General features: G+C 42.7%; 1 protein-coding gene across 2 annotated transcripts in view; it reads right to left on the bottom strand.

The window, feature by feature from the left end:
- Positions 1 to 7804, bottom strand: part of LOC135543487 (E3 ubiquitin-protein ligase Midline-1-like) — a 35210-nt gene extending 27406 nt beyond the window's left edge. For both annotated transcript variants that reach the window (XM_064970789.1, XM_064970790.1), the window contains exon 1: positions 7548 to 7804. The gene's annotated coding sequence lies outside the window, so the exon portion shown is untranslated. The remainder of the gene's footprint in view (positions 1 to 7547) is intronic.
- Between the last annotated feature and the right edge of the window lie 8610 nt (positions 7805 to 16414).

The following is a 16414-nucleotide window of genomic DNA, read 5'->3' as shown; positions in this document are numbered from 1 at the left end:
CATTAAAATACGGTGTGAATTTCAGATCTGAGGAAAGCACATTGTGTACACTGAGTGGTACACATACAGATATGTAAAACAATATTTGCGTAAGGTTCTATGACATGTAATGGGTTTAGACACTAGTCTTGGACTCTTCTTCCTATTGACCTCTGTGAATAATAGACTATGATGACCTTCCCAAAGGGCCTAACAAGGGTAAGTAGTTGAACTGAGTCTGAACCTTTAAGATCAATAAAATACTGTGTGGAGTTATGTTAGTGTGCTGATATGCCTGATAGAGTCACAAGTAGAATTACAATACTCTCCATTTAGTAACGTTCAAGGCATTAACACTTTCTGTTGTAACTAAAATGGTGCCTCAGGCAGGTTTGGGTTGAGAAAGTTAAATGTTGCTGGTTTGGCAATTGCAGCCAGGTTGGGACAGGTACAAAGTATGGAGACTCACACTGACAGCCAGCTTGGCCATAGCCAGACTGAAATATGACCAATGAAGAAGAGGCTACACTATCTTCATACCGAGTTGAAACCTAACCGTTTGATTTATCATTAAGGCAACTTTATCACTTTCAGCTAAATTTGCCTTAACTGTGAGTAAGTTATATGGTCTGAAGTAACATTTAGAGCAACCTTTTTTAAAGTATGAGGGGGGTAGGTTCAACTTACTGTTGAGAGTTACAATAGTAGAACACATGGTGCACTTTTGAAATGTTGTTGTGCATTAGCAGTTTTTCTCCTGTTATGTCAGTCACTCAATGCGCCTTGTCAGCTAACTATTAAGATTTACAATAGTAGAATACACGGTGCAATTTTGTAATTTGGTTGTGCATCAGCAGTTTCTCTCTTGTTATGTCAGTCACTTGTCAGCTAACAATGTTTTGATTGGTAAGTTAGTCTAGCCAGCTATCTGAACGTGTAGTTATCGTGGCCGAATACTGACGCAGGGCACGTGCCCAGGGGCCCTGACCTCCAGGGGTCCCCTTTGATTTTGTTTTGCACTCTCACTCTAATATCATATTAACATGGCATAATGTGCAGAATGGCATGAAATTAGCTGTAAAACTGCAAACATAAAATATATATATATATATATATATACAGTGCCTTGCGAAAGTATTCGGCCCCCTTGAACTTTGCGACCTTTTGCCACATTTCAGGCTTCAAACATAAACTGTATTTTTTGTGAAGAATCAACAACAAGTGGGACACAATCATGAAGTGGAACGACATTTATTGGATATTTCAAACTTTTTTAACAAATCAAAAACTGAAAAATTGGGCGTGCAAAATTATTCAGCCCCCTTAAGTTAATACTTTGTAGCGCCACCTTTTGCTGCGATTACAGCTGTAAGTCGCTTGGGGTATGTCTCTATCAGTTTTGCACATCGAGAGACTGAAATTTTTTCCCATTCCTCCTTGCAAAACAGCTCGAGCTCAGTGAGGTTGGATGGAGAGCATTTGTGAACAGCAGTTTTCAGTTCTTTCCACAGATTCTCGATTGGATTCAGGTCTGGACTTTGACTTGGTTTTATATCTTTATGTTTGAAGCCTGAAATGTGGCAAAAGGTCGCAAAGTTCAAGGGGGCCGAGTACTTTCGCAAGGCACTGTATATACACATCTCTTCCCCATGGCAAACATTTGTAGAATTGCATGCAATTTGTTATGAAATGGCAACATATTCTTTCTGCCCCATGGCATAATGTGTAAAATTGCAGAAAAATTGCTTTAAAAAAACATTTTCTCTGTGCCCATGGCAAAATGTGTAATATTGCAGGAAATTACCTTTCAAACCCCCCAAAATATCTCTGCTTTCAAGAGGGGGAGGCACTGAAATATTTTGCTCAATTAAGGCCCTCAAAAGGTGACAAAAGGTTGGCTTGGGTCCCAGGATAACATTGAATTTCTCATTTGGGTCCCAGGCTGAAAAAGTTGAACAACCCCTGATTTAGAGCACTGTGCATATCCCATTCGGTCTCTCTGGATATCTTGTCTGTGTGTGGAGGTACTGGTTGTATCTTTAATTAAACTCGGTTACTAGAGGTTGTGGCTTTTTCACTATCTTTGATCTGTAACAATTGAAACAGATCATTTTTCTCTCCGGTTTCTAAAAAGTCACTTCATGGAGAGTGGATGAGAGATGAAAAAGCGAGACAATACGCAGTATAAGGGTGCAAAGAGCAGATGCTCTGAGACAAAAAAGGGAAAGTATTTGATTGAAGATTGGTTAACGCCTTCAAGCTACAGTATATTGAAATTGGGTGTAAAAATAGCCCTTATGCTCTCATAATGAGCTTGTGTCTCCTACTGAATGTGTGTAGCTGGGGTAGCCAAACAAAACACCCCTTATTCAATAATATGTGGAGAGAAATTCCCTTTCAGTTCGGTACAAAGGGACGATCGAAAAAGGGAGATCCCATACAATGGATGCCATTTTATAATCCCACGCTTGTTGTCCCAGAACAGCTGAAACTTCAAACAGAATAAACAAATAAATGAATGAACCAGCAGAAAGCTGCTGTAACAAAATGGAGGGGAATATTGTCCATCTGGTGGCTTGACGTGAGCGACTGTGGCATCCCACGGAACGCAATGCTCAAAGTAGGTCAAAGGCATTGACCTAGCTAATGTAATCAGTGTGTGGATGCGTATGCACTTTCATTTCCAAATGAACCGAGATGGGTGAAAACAAGAGGAGATGCACAATGTGTTTTGGGGCAAGAGAATGAACCATTTATAGGTAGTGTAAATACAAACATGTCTTGTCCCCATCTCGCCCAACTTTTGGGGATTAGATGTGAGATACATACTTCAAATAGCAGGGTTTCTTTTGCCATTGTTAATGGGAAAAAAATTGTTGCATTATTTTGGGGTTGAAAAAAAGAGACCAAAAAAATACAAATTAATAACTAGAGTTTTATAATCCTTATACGGTATATAATAAGAATCAAAGCTCACATGTGCATAGTTCATATATCAGGACATAATCTATAGTTTCCAAACCAGGGACAAAAATTCTTCTAGCTACCTAGGACTTTTGAAAAAAAAAGCTTTTTTAACTTCTGACCCTAAAGTTTCTTTCAGGAGCTGTCCCCCCCCCCCCCCCTTTACAATGTACCTGAAGTTATAGATGTCCTTTTGTGTATGAAATTGACACCACCCTTTGAACTATAGAATAACATTTGTTGCATGGTCTTCATGCCCTTGATGTCAGCTTTTATTGTCAATATGTACTGTAGGCATATTTCCAATGTCATTGTTGAGAGTGTGAAAATATCCACTACTAAATGGCTATTGGACCCCCTGGTTTTGGCATAAAAACAGATTTGTCACAGTTCCATAGCCCCTCCACTGTTATGACACCAGTACTAATATAGAGTGTATTGTTACCCAGTGTCTCTCTCCCCTTCTCCCCGTGACCAATGTGCCTCCCTAATCACCTCTAATGACCGCCCCAGACCGTACGTCAGACTCATTAGTGCTAGCATTTAGCCTTTCGCCCCCCCCTCCCTCACTTTTGGCCTGCCTGTCTTTGTTTTGGGCCTAGACATCCTGCCTGTTTATCCATAATCCGCTCCTGCCACTGTGTCTGTGACCAATCAGAGACTTTCATGTTGAGGATAGGGTCAGTCACGACTAATGGGATTGGACGCTGTTTTTGAGGCTAGGGTGTGAGCCAGGCGATTAGAGGGGGACCCGGAACCTTGAACTTGCACATCTGACTCAGGGGGGTCTCTCTGGCTATGATCTTCATCTCACTCCCCCCTCCTGACTGACCCAGACATGGAATAGTAATAAAAACATTTATTAAAAACTAAATTTGTGTTGGGGACAGATTGGGAAAGAATGTGTTCATATAATAGTGTTTATAAAGCTGACAGGCCCAGATGGAAAAGTTTCCATGACACGTGTGTGTGTGTGTGTGTGTGTGTGTGTGTGTGTGTGTGTGTGTGTGTGTGTGTGTGTGTGTGTGTGTGTGTGTGTGTGTGTGTGTGTGTGTGTGTGTGTGTGTGTGTGTGTGTGTGTGTGTGTGTGTGTGTGTGCGTGCAAGCATGCATATGTGTGTGTGCGTTGCCTGCATGCTTACGTGTGAGTGCATGTTTGCACAGCAAGAAGGCATAAAAAATGGCTATCCTGTGAAATAGTGACCCGCGACACACGCCTCATTTCCTGAATTGAGTCCCATATGTGAGGTTATGAGTTTGTGTAGAAAGTGGGAGTCTGTCCAGTTTACGGTGGAGACATCTTATATGACCTGTGTGATGTGAACATTACATAACTCCTTCATCTATAATGCACCATACTGTATAGGGTCGTTCCCCTCTACCTCGCTCCACTCCCTTACAAGACAGATGACGAGAGAGAGATCTATGCAAGCAACAATGCAAGTGTGTGTGCATGTTTTCATGTTTTCAGTGTCTGCCTTTCAGAACAGCTGAGACTGTTGATGTGATGTTGTGATACTCTTCAAGGCCAAGTTTTTGTTTCCAAAGACATGGCTAAGTGTCAGTCAGTGACAAGGGAGGAGAGAGGGGTCAGGTGTGACATATGCCTCTCCACTCATCAGCCAGTTCTGGCAGAGTCAAAGGCCCACTGCCGGAGTGGAGAGAGTGGGAAAACTTTACCTGGCGTCTGTGGAATGTTATATGGAGCTAGGAAGCTTACGGTACTGAGCTTAACAGTCTTAGAGGTCAGAGGTGGGAATGTAATAAAGGTGTGTGTGTGTGTGTGTGGGTGCACTCTCTTGTGTGAGTGTGTGCGGCCGCGCCTGTGTGTGTGTGTGCATGTGCGTGTTCGTGTGTGCATGTGTCCTTCCATGTGTTTGTGTGGTTGTGCGCCTATTTGTGTGTGTGTGTGTGTGTGTGTGTGTGTGTGTGTGTGTGTGTGTGTGTGTGTGTGTGTGTGTGTGTGTGTGTGTGTGTGTGTGTGTGTGTGTGTGTGTGTGTGTATGTGTGTGTGTGTGTGTGGTGGTCTTATCTCTGACACACATCGTCAAGTCATACTGATACCCATTTCTACCAGCAGAAGGTGTCGCTATAGACTGCAGACACGTGGTATTGGGGAGCCCTCGTTCTGACATTTCAGTAAGACCACGGGTCATTGGTTGCTCCATCAGTCACACTCCAAGAGGCTGACCCCAGGTTACCCTTGGCATGCTTGAACTGACCTGGTAAACAGTCATATAAGGTCATAACAGCATACATAACACCTTACACATGGATCAACTTAGAAGCTCTATGAACCCACTATGGGAGTTGTTTAAGCAGCCTATGTGTAAGTGATTTCTGTTTACGTTTCACACTTCAAATACTACACCTTTTCTGTAGTAAAAGACATAAGCTGACACACACCTCGAAAATGTTTTGTAGAAGTGCTGAGTAACGGAGAGTAAACTATTAAAAAAAGAAAGTTGCACACTAATTATGCTCCCAAATATGTGATGGGTGTAGCAACCAACGTTTTAGCACGCAGTGCCTTCTTCTTCTGGGTTTTCTGTGCAATGTACCATACACAAGCCTGTCTATTATCTTGCCTGTTTTAATACTGTTGTTTGTCCATTCTTGTGATATGAATGTGAGAACTCCGTTTAATTCTTCAATTTACACACGAAAATGACCATCAAAGTGACTTTGTAAGACGTTTCAAGAAAGAATGCTCTCTGGTGGCAACAATGCAGACGTGCAGAAAGACACATTGTTATACATTTGAGAATCTGCTTCTCTGGATCTTGAGAGAGACGGCTCATCTTCCCACATTCCATCATTTCTCCCAAAATGGCAACCGTCACACTTTTCCTATTTCAATTGTTCTCGCTCTACTTTGCCAGATGACTATGGCTGATCGCTGGAAATTGAAAAACTGCATTCCGGTCCACACGACTTCCTTGATCAGAGCCAACATCCCAAACAAGTCTCTCATTGTCAAAGGCTCAGTGCAGAAGTTACCATGGAAATATTGTTCATCTATTGGACCAAATAATCAAAGAACGCATAAGCATTGGCACAGAAGAGAAAAAAAAAACTGTGTGTGGCTCATTTCCTGCCGGTAGATACCCAGATTGCAATTAGCAAACAGCACAACTGTACTAAACTGAAAACTACAAACGCCTCTGCCACTACAAACACAAAGATAACAGCTAAGTCACCACCCATCTAATTACCTTATATCAACAAGGCACACAACATGACCAGAAGTACATCAAAGACACAGGAAAGCAGAGGCAAACAGACAATGCTGTTGTTGCTATATTCATGCCCAGTGACAAACACAGAGCAAGTCACAGTGACTCATTCCCACAGTCTGTCATGTCCTGTGGCAGGTCAAAGTGGCCCCATGAGAGCTTATCAGACTATGGTCCCCAAGCACTCGTCTCCACTGACCAAGTCGACTGTGGACTGCTTTATAACAGGTTAACAAAGCATCAACCATATCATGAAATCACAGCTCTCCCTTCATTATCAAAATGCAAAGCCTGATCCAAGATATGTTTGTGCTGTCCGTCACCCCATACGGTCATTGTCATGCCAAACATGAAGAAATAGATCTGGAACCAGGGCAGGGAAGGTTAGAAGGGCATCTCTGTACCTTTGACCCACAGTACTGTGCTTAGGGACAGGAGTCCTCAGCAGAGCGTTGTCAAACGTGTGCCTGGCTGGAGAGGACATGTCGCTGAATGGGCAGATGTGACCTCTGCTTCCCTCCTACTCTGTGTGATTAGTATCACACCAAGTTGACGGCAGTATGCTGAGTGGATTTGGAGGAACTCAGAAATAACATAGCATAAACAAACATATACACACACATGCAGGTACACACACACACACACGCCATCCTTCCAATTGCCACCCCACCCATGCCCCCTCCCCCCTACCCCATAGTCGGTGTGTCAAATTCTCTTCAATAAAAAGCCTAACAGTTCAGGTTTCTCACACCACACTAACTTTGTGAACACCCCATCGATATCTCTCACACACTCGTGTAAAGTCTGCCAAGAGGACAAAAGCTCGTCTGCGTCCCACAATTAGGTCGCATGAAAACGATTGTGGAAGCGAACAGAGGCATCGCTCCCTGCGCTGATACAATCACGTTAAGCACCCTTAGGAGTCCCACTGTATTCCAGCTTTCATATCACAGTCCCATTCATCTGAATATGCAAGGCGCTATAACAACAGAAAACCTGTTCTAGTCTCATTAACACAATAACACTGTTTCTGAAGTGTATCACACTCTACTATTCTACAAATGATCGATAGGTTATATTGATACAGTAGAATATTCACTAAATTAACTACCTCTCACAAGTATATGGTGGTAGTCCCATCTGGAAATGTTGCCTATTTAACCTCATGGTCATACCATCATTAGGTCTGTAACTGTAATCCCAGTTATTGTTGATTAGAACTCGTCTCTCTCTGTGATATCATCATCACTAGATGTAACGAGCTTTGGAGAGGACTCCTGATGAGCCCTGCTTTAAGTAACCAGAGACCCCACAGCCTCAGGGACCACATAACAACATTTCCACATAATCAATCACAGTCCTCCTTACCTGCCACATGGTTAAAATCCCATTGTCCATAAGCAGAGTGAAATAAGAGAGGAAGAAGAAATGAGAGAGCTGAACTGAGCTGCTGAACCGTCAGGTCAGTAGAGGCCCTTCATTCTCCGTTACAACAGATCAGCTGCAGCAGTAGTAGCCCAGCAATACTCCAGTCCGACTGGGGGAACTTTGTGTCAGTGTGCGTCTGTCTCTTGCTGTCACATTGCCTCTCGTGGCATATTTCCTCGCACCCTAAAGCCGCTCCTCTCCCCAGCCCAGTGAGAGCACGCAGGCAGGAGGAGGGAATCTAGCTCACCGCTCCACCTCCCCTTCCCCCTCCCCTCCACTCTGTATTCAAATAGCTTAGTGGGCGGCTCTGCTTTAGATGAGCCAATCGGGAGGTACTGTAGCTGGAGCAGGGACAGCCCACGCTGTGCAGTCAGTTGGTACAGTACAGTATGCCTGTTGTGGGATTATGGCAGCTGAAATTGAAATGTGTCAATCACCAATCCTGGTTTATAATCTTCTCTCCCTCCTGGTATTGTCCCATTTATAATTTACGCTCGTTGCAATCTTGTCAAAGCTCTCTGTCTCGCTTCGTCTCTCTCTTGGTATCTCTCTTTGTATCTCACTCTCGCGCTCTCTCTTTCTCTTTCTTTCTCTTTCTTTCTCTTTCTATGTCTCTCTCTCTCTCTCTCTCAAACACACACACACACACACACACACACATACATACACACATATACACACACACACTTGCAAAAGTTAATTGTAGCATGCTGTTTTCTCTCCCCAAACGAAAGAAGGTCAGATTAAAGATTCTGGCCCCAGTCATTTACTTCTGGAGACAAGTAGGGCGTTCGTTCTCCCTCAACTTCTGCATGATATTGAGTGACTCACTGACCTTATCTTGAGTCACATTCCCCATAGTCACTTGAAAAGTTCAAATCTGCCACCTCCCTTCTGGAATCTGTGCATTTCAAAGCAAACGTGTTTGGAAGAAGAATGTAATACGCTTGTATTCATCAGAAAGAGTTGAAGTTTAAGACAAGCCCTGGGCTGAAATCAATGACTCAGGGCGCTTGGCTAGTTAAGCACCCTGACCGTGGCAGTGATTCTGGCTCTTATTTTTAGAGTTGGAACCAGATGAGTAAAGGCACAGGTTTAAAAATGTACTTTTGAGAAAGACAAGTAAATCCATTTCCATCTAAGGTTCATTTGAGACAAGAGTTGAGCTTTTAACTGAAAAAGCAAAGTTATTGTATCATCCCAAAATACGCTTTTATATCAGCTAAGCACAGTTGATGAAACATGATGTATAGTCTGCAGAAATGCAACAACAGAAAAATATTGTACATTTTAAGACGAAGACTATGTAGCAGGTTTGAGCAGGAGAGAGGTTTCTCTAGCTTTGGGAAAAACACTACGCCAGAATAGCCTCAGTAAATAAGTGCCCATCTCCAGAGTACGCTGATATCCTCCGTTTCCCTTTGAGTAAAAAGAAAATCAAATAAAAGCCCTGTTCTCTTTGCAACCTTTTGAGAGCTGCTGCTGCTTTGGGATGTGCTGTTAGGTGGAGAGGCCTCTTCAGAAAGCACATGAATACCCACAGCACAGACTCTTTCTTTAATTAAGCCCACAATAGACCTCCAGTCACAGAGCCTGGCTGCAGAGCCCCTGGCTCGGGCTGTAATAACACAATGCATGCCACTCAGCACACAGGCAGAGCTCAGCGTTCTTCAGCCTCCTCAGTGTTCCAGACTCTTATACGAGTCAAGAAGGTCATTTATAACAAGGTTGAGCCTTGCGTCCTCCAATGTAAAGGATTTGATGTGTTATTCATTTGATTGATACTGTGCTTCTATTCTTTTCTCTGTTCTTCCTGGTGAAGGACCGCCATCGAATTAGTACGTGGAAGTCATATCATCAATCTACACAATGTCTGTGGAATCATTAGTGCAAAGTCAGAGTCGTTCGAAAATAAAAAAATGCCAGCTCTTTCATCCGGGTGTGGATGATTACTGTGGTTGAAACTGACATAAATTATTAGCACAGGCTGTTATATAGGGTTTCTCTACCTTTCTTTCTAGGATGTGTTTTTGGGAGCCTTGGTTTTAACGTGGTGGAATGCTTGGAATGTTCAGGAGATTGCCTCCTTTCTCTAAGTGAGCCCATTAAAGGGATAAGCCTGACCAGGGCTGATACCAGATTATTTAGAGGGCACTGCCGCTATGGTTAACACACACACACACACACTCTTCTTATCAACATCTCCCATCTTCCTCCCTGGTCATAACATCTTTACCACTCACATCTATCTCGACCCCCTCCTGCAATGAACTGGTATGGTCTGACAGGGGAGCTCCTACACATGTTAGTGGTAGTTTAATAAAGCAGAGTGGAAATGTAAAGCTCCCTGCATAGCTTTGTTGACCAAGCACTCACAGAAAAGGGAGGGCATTTTAATAAAAGTACACGTCTGGCTCGGGGGGGGGGGGATCACGCTCTAAGGCGTCATGGCCTCCAGGCAAATCCCAAACACATTTCTTCACTTGGTGACCTTTGCCCCTTTAACTGAGTTCAGATGGGCTTTTAAGGAGTTTTTTTTAACTCTTTGTGGTGATATATATGGCCAGTGTTTGCATTTGGCTTCTCAACACAGGCACCTAGAAAATATTTTAGATCTAATCACCAAGTTCCACAGGTATGCCTGGCTGCGTGATTCAACGAGACACCGAGAGAAAGGACATGTCTCAGCTGAAAGGACCAGACATTCTCTTTTAGCTGTGCCATGTTGTTCAAGGACTTCCTATGAGTCTGCTGTGGTTGCTCGGCAAAAACTAATAATTGGACACAAACTGAATTAAATGACCGCTCAGGGATGAATGAAGAGGTCAATAATGACTATAACCAGTGAATACTGCATTCTACTTTCTGCCAGGGGACCCAAGCCAGTGAGATAGCCTACAGGGGCTGAATGGAAATACACAACATCAATATCTTTTGCATCATGAATTGTGTGTTTTCGTCTTTATGGTTCATTAGACGTCCTGATGCTGAACCAAATCCAGTATTGAACAGTGAAAACAGTTTGCGGCGATGCTGGAAGTGTTGGCCAACACACACACACACCCACACACACAACACTGGCATGTCACACAACATCACCATTTTATCACAGTGGGAACGGTATTACAAAGAGGCCTTAAACTGTCAAACACGTCCACTCCACTCTCGCCCTCAACCCACCCATCACTGACACCAGCTAGGCTCCGGCAAGGAACTAACATATTGAGTGAAATAAGGTTTTGGACCCTGTGATGGTGCAATGTGCTTTAATCCTCTACATTCTCAATCTCGTGGCATAAATACTGTATATGTTTCATGTATTTACTATGACCAACTCGCATGGATTACAGTGGAACTGTGATGTGCCAAACCCATCCCGATAGCCAGCTAATCCTTTTTTTTAACCCATATCGTATGTTGGCACTATTTGTCGAGTGCCCATGTAAGCTGTGACGCTTGAAGTTATTAGAGATGAAACGGATAAAGAGAGAAATGATATCTAATGAACGCATCACTCATATCCAGTGTGGGGGAGTGAGCACTGGGGGTTTGTTCAGCCAATCTGAACGTATACGATATACAACACGGTTTATAAGACAGTTAAAACACGTCTTATAATAATTTAGAACAAACGATTTGACGGAAACAACTCGAAAGAATAAGTCAAAGAGGACGAATATGGATGGGAGAAGACTAAGTCCCCAGGCGGGCTACCACCTGTACCACCTGCCCTTGCTAGCAACGTCACACTAAAAATATCCAGGTGTATAAAAATGCAAGTTCATGAATAAGTCATGAATACGTCAGTCACTCTAACTTCGCCGTTCCCCTAACAGTAGAGCTAGAAGTAGTGCACTGTGTAATGTGACGGCCCGTTAGGGATAGACGTGATTTATCTCTCCTTCAATACAGAGAGCAAGAGGTCTATACCCTCGGCTCGCTCAGAACTGGAATATCCCACTTCGCTCTTCGCTAATACGAAAGTTATGCATCATCTTTAGGCCTCAAAGACAGAGAGATGGGAGAGAAATGCTTAATGGGGCTAAGAGAGGAAGGCGTAGGAACATTCATCAGAGCCATGCATTTTACATGAGCGGACGCGGGCTAGCTATGTCAGAGGAATTAAAAATGGTGATGAGTGGCCATTAGGTCGCGTGATCCATCGATACGCCCTCGAGCCAGGCTATAGTCGTGGATCCTATCAAAATCTCGAATGACTAATTTTCCTTAAATTCTCCATTCACCTTCCAAAAGTTCCAAATAGGGTCCAAACTAAACAAAAAGTTCTAAGGATCTAAATGGGAAGTCAAACAATGGGTTTCTTTCACCTGAAATAGTTTAAACCATGAACAGGTAAGTCTGAAGGTTCTAATGCAGCCGTTTTTATCTCAATATCAAATCATTTCTGAATAACAATTAAGTACTTTACTGTGATATTTCTCATTAGAATGGTCAAAAAGAAACAAAAATAGCTTCTTAGCAAAGAGCAATTTCTCAAGCAATAATTTAGCTAGGACTGTCTGGGAGTGGAAAACTGAAAACTAGCTGTTTTCTGGCAGAGAGGTTTCGAACTCCCTTTTATTGATCTATACTCTTGGGGAAAAATGTGCTATCTAGAACCTATAAGGGTTTTTCGGCTGTCCCCATAGGATAACCCTTTGAATAACCCTTTTTGCTTCCAGGTATAACCCTTTTGAGTTCCATGTACAACCCTTTCCAAAAGGGTTCTACATGGAACCCAAAAGAGTTCTACTTGGAACCAAAAAGGGTTCTCCGATGGGGACAGAGTGTGTAAGCTTTCTCAGAGTGTGTAAACTAATTTACGCCTGATGATGTCACCAGGCAGGCCAAAACTCAATTCCACCAAAACAGGCTGAATTTTCAGGGGGTCTTTTCAAACAGCTCTTAAACTAAAAGGGCATTATCATCATTTTCATAATTTCACAGTATTATTCCAACCTCATAGTGTGGAAATATATATAAAACGCAGGATAATCATGTTTTTGACTACACTGGTCCTTTAACAGATTCTGACTCAGACTAAAGGCAAACTAAGTGCCTTTAGCTCTATTCTTTTTACATGGAAAACCTAAATCAATAAACCCCCGACGGCATAGCCTTTGTCCAGCAAATGTTGCATTGTAGGCCTCTATCTAGACATAATGTGATGTTTTGTTCTTAAAACACATTACCGAATTTATCATAGGCCACATGCTGATTTCACATTAATTCCCTTGGCACACCGTGGCTTTGTTGTCTCACAACTTGTCATCCGCTAACGAAGAAAGACGCTTTCTGATTGGTGGCGATGCAATGCAACCTTGACACTTCCTCTCAGCGTGTGCTCATGCATGGGATGGGTATATCAAATTAGTCCGAATGGATTGCGTGGATGGAAAACAACATTCAGGGGTTGTGGAGACAACAGAGCGTTTCCATAGTCGATAGTGTGGAACGAGAAGCGTGAAAGCATCATCAAGTCAGCACAGTGTCACCCTCCCTGGACTAGATGTTTGTAAACACATTACATTCGGTTGCTCTTGTGACGTTTAACAATAAGTGTTATATTTTGTAATACTTTGCATCAAGTTGATCTTCTACCTGTGTACTAATGCTGAAACACTGTGTGCATTAACGTCATGTTAACAATGTTGTTACTAGTGTAATTGCGGTGATACTAAATGTGTATAAGAGCAGCCTAATGTATAGTGTTACCTGAATTTCATAAATATACCCTGTTAACATAAACCCGTCCCATATGAATTCTAAATGGATACCGTATGACATTTAACTTTGATTATATATATATTATATTATATAACCAATGTGCCAGGACTATCCACCAAAGCACTTGCATTTAATAATACTGTCCCCTTGAGCCTGTTTTAGTGGAGATTAGGGGAAATTGATAACAACATTAAATTTCCCCAGGACCAATAGTGGCCTTTCTGTATTAATGAGCTTAAACACGGCGTAGCTGTGTGTGTACACACCTTGCATCTCAATGTATTGTTATGGTTTCCCTCCATAGACTGGGTCAACTGGGTCCACAAACACAATGGATAATTACAGAGCACAGCAGATTGTCTGCAGCAAAAAGCATGTAGAAGGTTACCTAAGACGATGTTTCAGTGCTCGAGTTCTGGTAAGAATAAATGTGTAACCTTGCTGTAGTTTCACCACAGTGACAACATGAAATAGGGAAATACGTTGATTATCTTCTTTCCTTTTAAGTCAACGTGTGTTTTCTAAAGGCTAGGAGACAATCAATACTGTTCTTTCTGTACTCGCTTCTCTCCTCTTTTATCCTGGGCTATCGTCGAGCCTCGCTTGAAAAGAAAATCTACTGCTCTGTTGTGTAAATGCAGTGCCATTGACTGAAAACGTCATCCAATCGAATATCCAGTTAACGCCGACAGCTGTGTACACAGACTCCATCAGCGCCTTTTGTCAATGCAGCTAAAATCATGTTGGCACAAAGCCTAAAATCAACCAGTTCAAATCAAGTGTGCACTTGAGAAACAATAAACCTACATGATGGCGTTAGGCCCTCGTAAATCAACTCAGATACTCAGATTAGGCTAATATGGGTACTTTCTGAGGTCAATGACTTGCCCTGGGTCGAAGTCAAGATATTCAAGCCAAAATATATTTGCAGTTATCAGTTTCTGCTCTAAGATCTCTCTCAGGTTGTTTCTGCTCTATATTGACGGTGTCAACCGTGTTATAGTCAACAAACCTCCACAGCAGCTTCCTATCATGTCCCTGCATGCTCAAAGTCTGACATCGCACTAACACTTTCATTAGATTGTGATGTGAAACTGGCCTCAGGGTAAAGACATTGACCATTTTATTTGTGGCAGGGTCATAGCTGGTTTAATAGACATGACATTGAATCGAAAGACAAGGTTGCACAACACCATCCCAGGGGTAAAAAATACTACGACTGTATGTCCTCTGCTACTCTCCTCCAGCATAGAGCTGGAAAAGGGTGGCCACTGAACCTTTCCCAAGCCAACACGCTTTAATGAGTAGGTGCGGGTGGAAGAATAGAACTAAATATCCAACCTCCACCACAGTAAATTGGATTCGCTTGGTTTTCTCAATCCTGTCTTTGCCAAGAGGTACGTTCCAATGTCATGTCTGGTCACACGGAACACAAACCACCCTTCACACAGTCCAGTAACCCCACAGCGTAGAAAAGAAACACCCTCACAAACAAACCACTTTAGTTCTATTGACAACTCCAGCATTCTTGACTCAAGTGGGAAACTGTGTGATGTGGAAGAGCCAGAGAATGGCTGCCAGACACTAGAAGTCACAGCAGGGGGAAAGGATAGATTTTCAGCAGGAATTTGGGAGACTGGCTGGCCGTGAATAGATCTGAGACACAAGGCCTTGCTTGGAAATGGTGGTGTTTCTACCATGGCAACAAGGGAGTTGGTTTATTAAAATCGGACCACAGTAATTAGCCTAAAGACGGACTGTGCTGATGTGAACTCTCCTTTGCCTTGTTGACCACTGGGAACCATTGTGGTATCTTCCCTTGTAGGCTTTGACTAACAACATATAGCAGTCTATGTAAAGGAATACCTGTATCATTCATATAACTAATAGGTCAGCTTGGGTACAGAGGTTAAATGTCACCATTTTTTACATCTTAATGAGACCGTGTTGTCATCCTTATAGGACACATCACTGCACTCTATACTCCTCTGTAAACTGGTCATCTCTGTATACCCGTCGCAAGACCCACTGGTTGATGCTTATTTCTGATCCCTCTTAGGCTTCACTCCCCCCTATCTGAGATATCTACTGCAGCCCTCATCCTCCACATACAACACCTGTTCTGCCAATCCTATTCTGTTAAAGGTCCCCCAAGCGCACATCCCTGGGTCGCTCCTCTTTTCAGCTCGCTGCAGCTAGCGACTGGAACAAGCTGCAACAAACACTCAAACTGGACAGTTTTATCTCTCTTCATTCAAAGACTCGATCATGGACACTCTTACTCACAGTAGTGGCTGCTTTGTGTGATGTATTGTTGACTCTACCTTCTTGACCTTTGTGCTGTTGTCTGTGCCCAATAATGTTTGCACCATGTTTTGTGCTGCTACCATGTTTTTTTGCTGCCGCGTTGTTGTTATGTTGTGTTGCTACCATGCTGTGTCGTCATGGATTTGCTGCCTTGCTATGTTGTTGTCTCAGGTCTCTCGCTATGTAGGGTTGTGTTGTCTCTCTTGTTGTGATGTGTGTTTTGTCCTGTATTTATATTGTATTTATTTTATTCCCAGGCCCCCGTCCCCGCAGGAGGCCTTTTGCCTTTTGGTAGGCCGCCATTGTAAATCAGAACTTATTCTTAACTGACTTGCCTAGTTAAATAAAGGTTACATAAAGATAAATAAAGTAAATAAATACATTTGTACTGAAACTGATCCCACCAAAGTCATATGAATACATCCTCCATTGTGTTTATACTGTTTGGGGGGTGGCCATGACTTTCTGATGGAGTTTATTTGACAAGTATACAAAGACAAAGACTTGGTATAACAGCATCAATTTCTCTGTGTCTCTATGTCAACAGTCTCAGCAGTTTGACCAACCACAGCTCTGTTCCAGGCCTCAGGTCCAGAACTGTCACTTACTGACTTTGTCACGACTGCCTCAACTCTGCGTGTCAACTAGAATCAGGGATTATCTGAAAGCGAGGGGCAAACTGAAGTTATTCAAATCTATAAATACAAATGTAGAATTTTTATTTTAGTCAATTTGCTACAGTAGGACATTACTCCTACAGCAACAGGAAATGT

Source organism: Oncorhynchus masou, chromosome 7 (assembly GCF_036934945.1).
Source record: "Oncorhynchus masou masou isolate Uvic2021 chromosome 7, UVic_Omas_1.1, whole genome shotgun sequence".
Classification (NCBI taxonomy): domain Eukaryota; kingdom Metazoa; phylum Chordata; class Actinopteri; order Salmoniformes; family Salmonidae; genus Oncorhynchus; species Oncorhynchus masou.
This window is presented reverse-complemented; position numbering and strand designations above follow the sequence as displayed.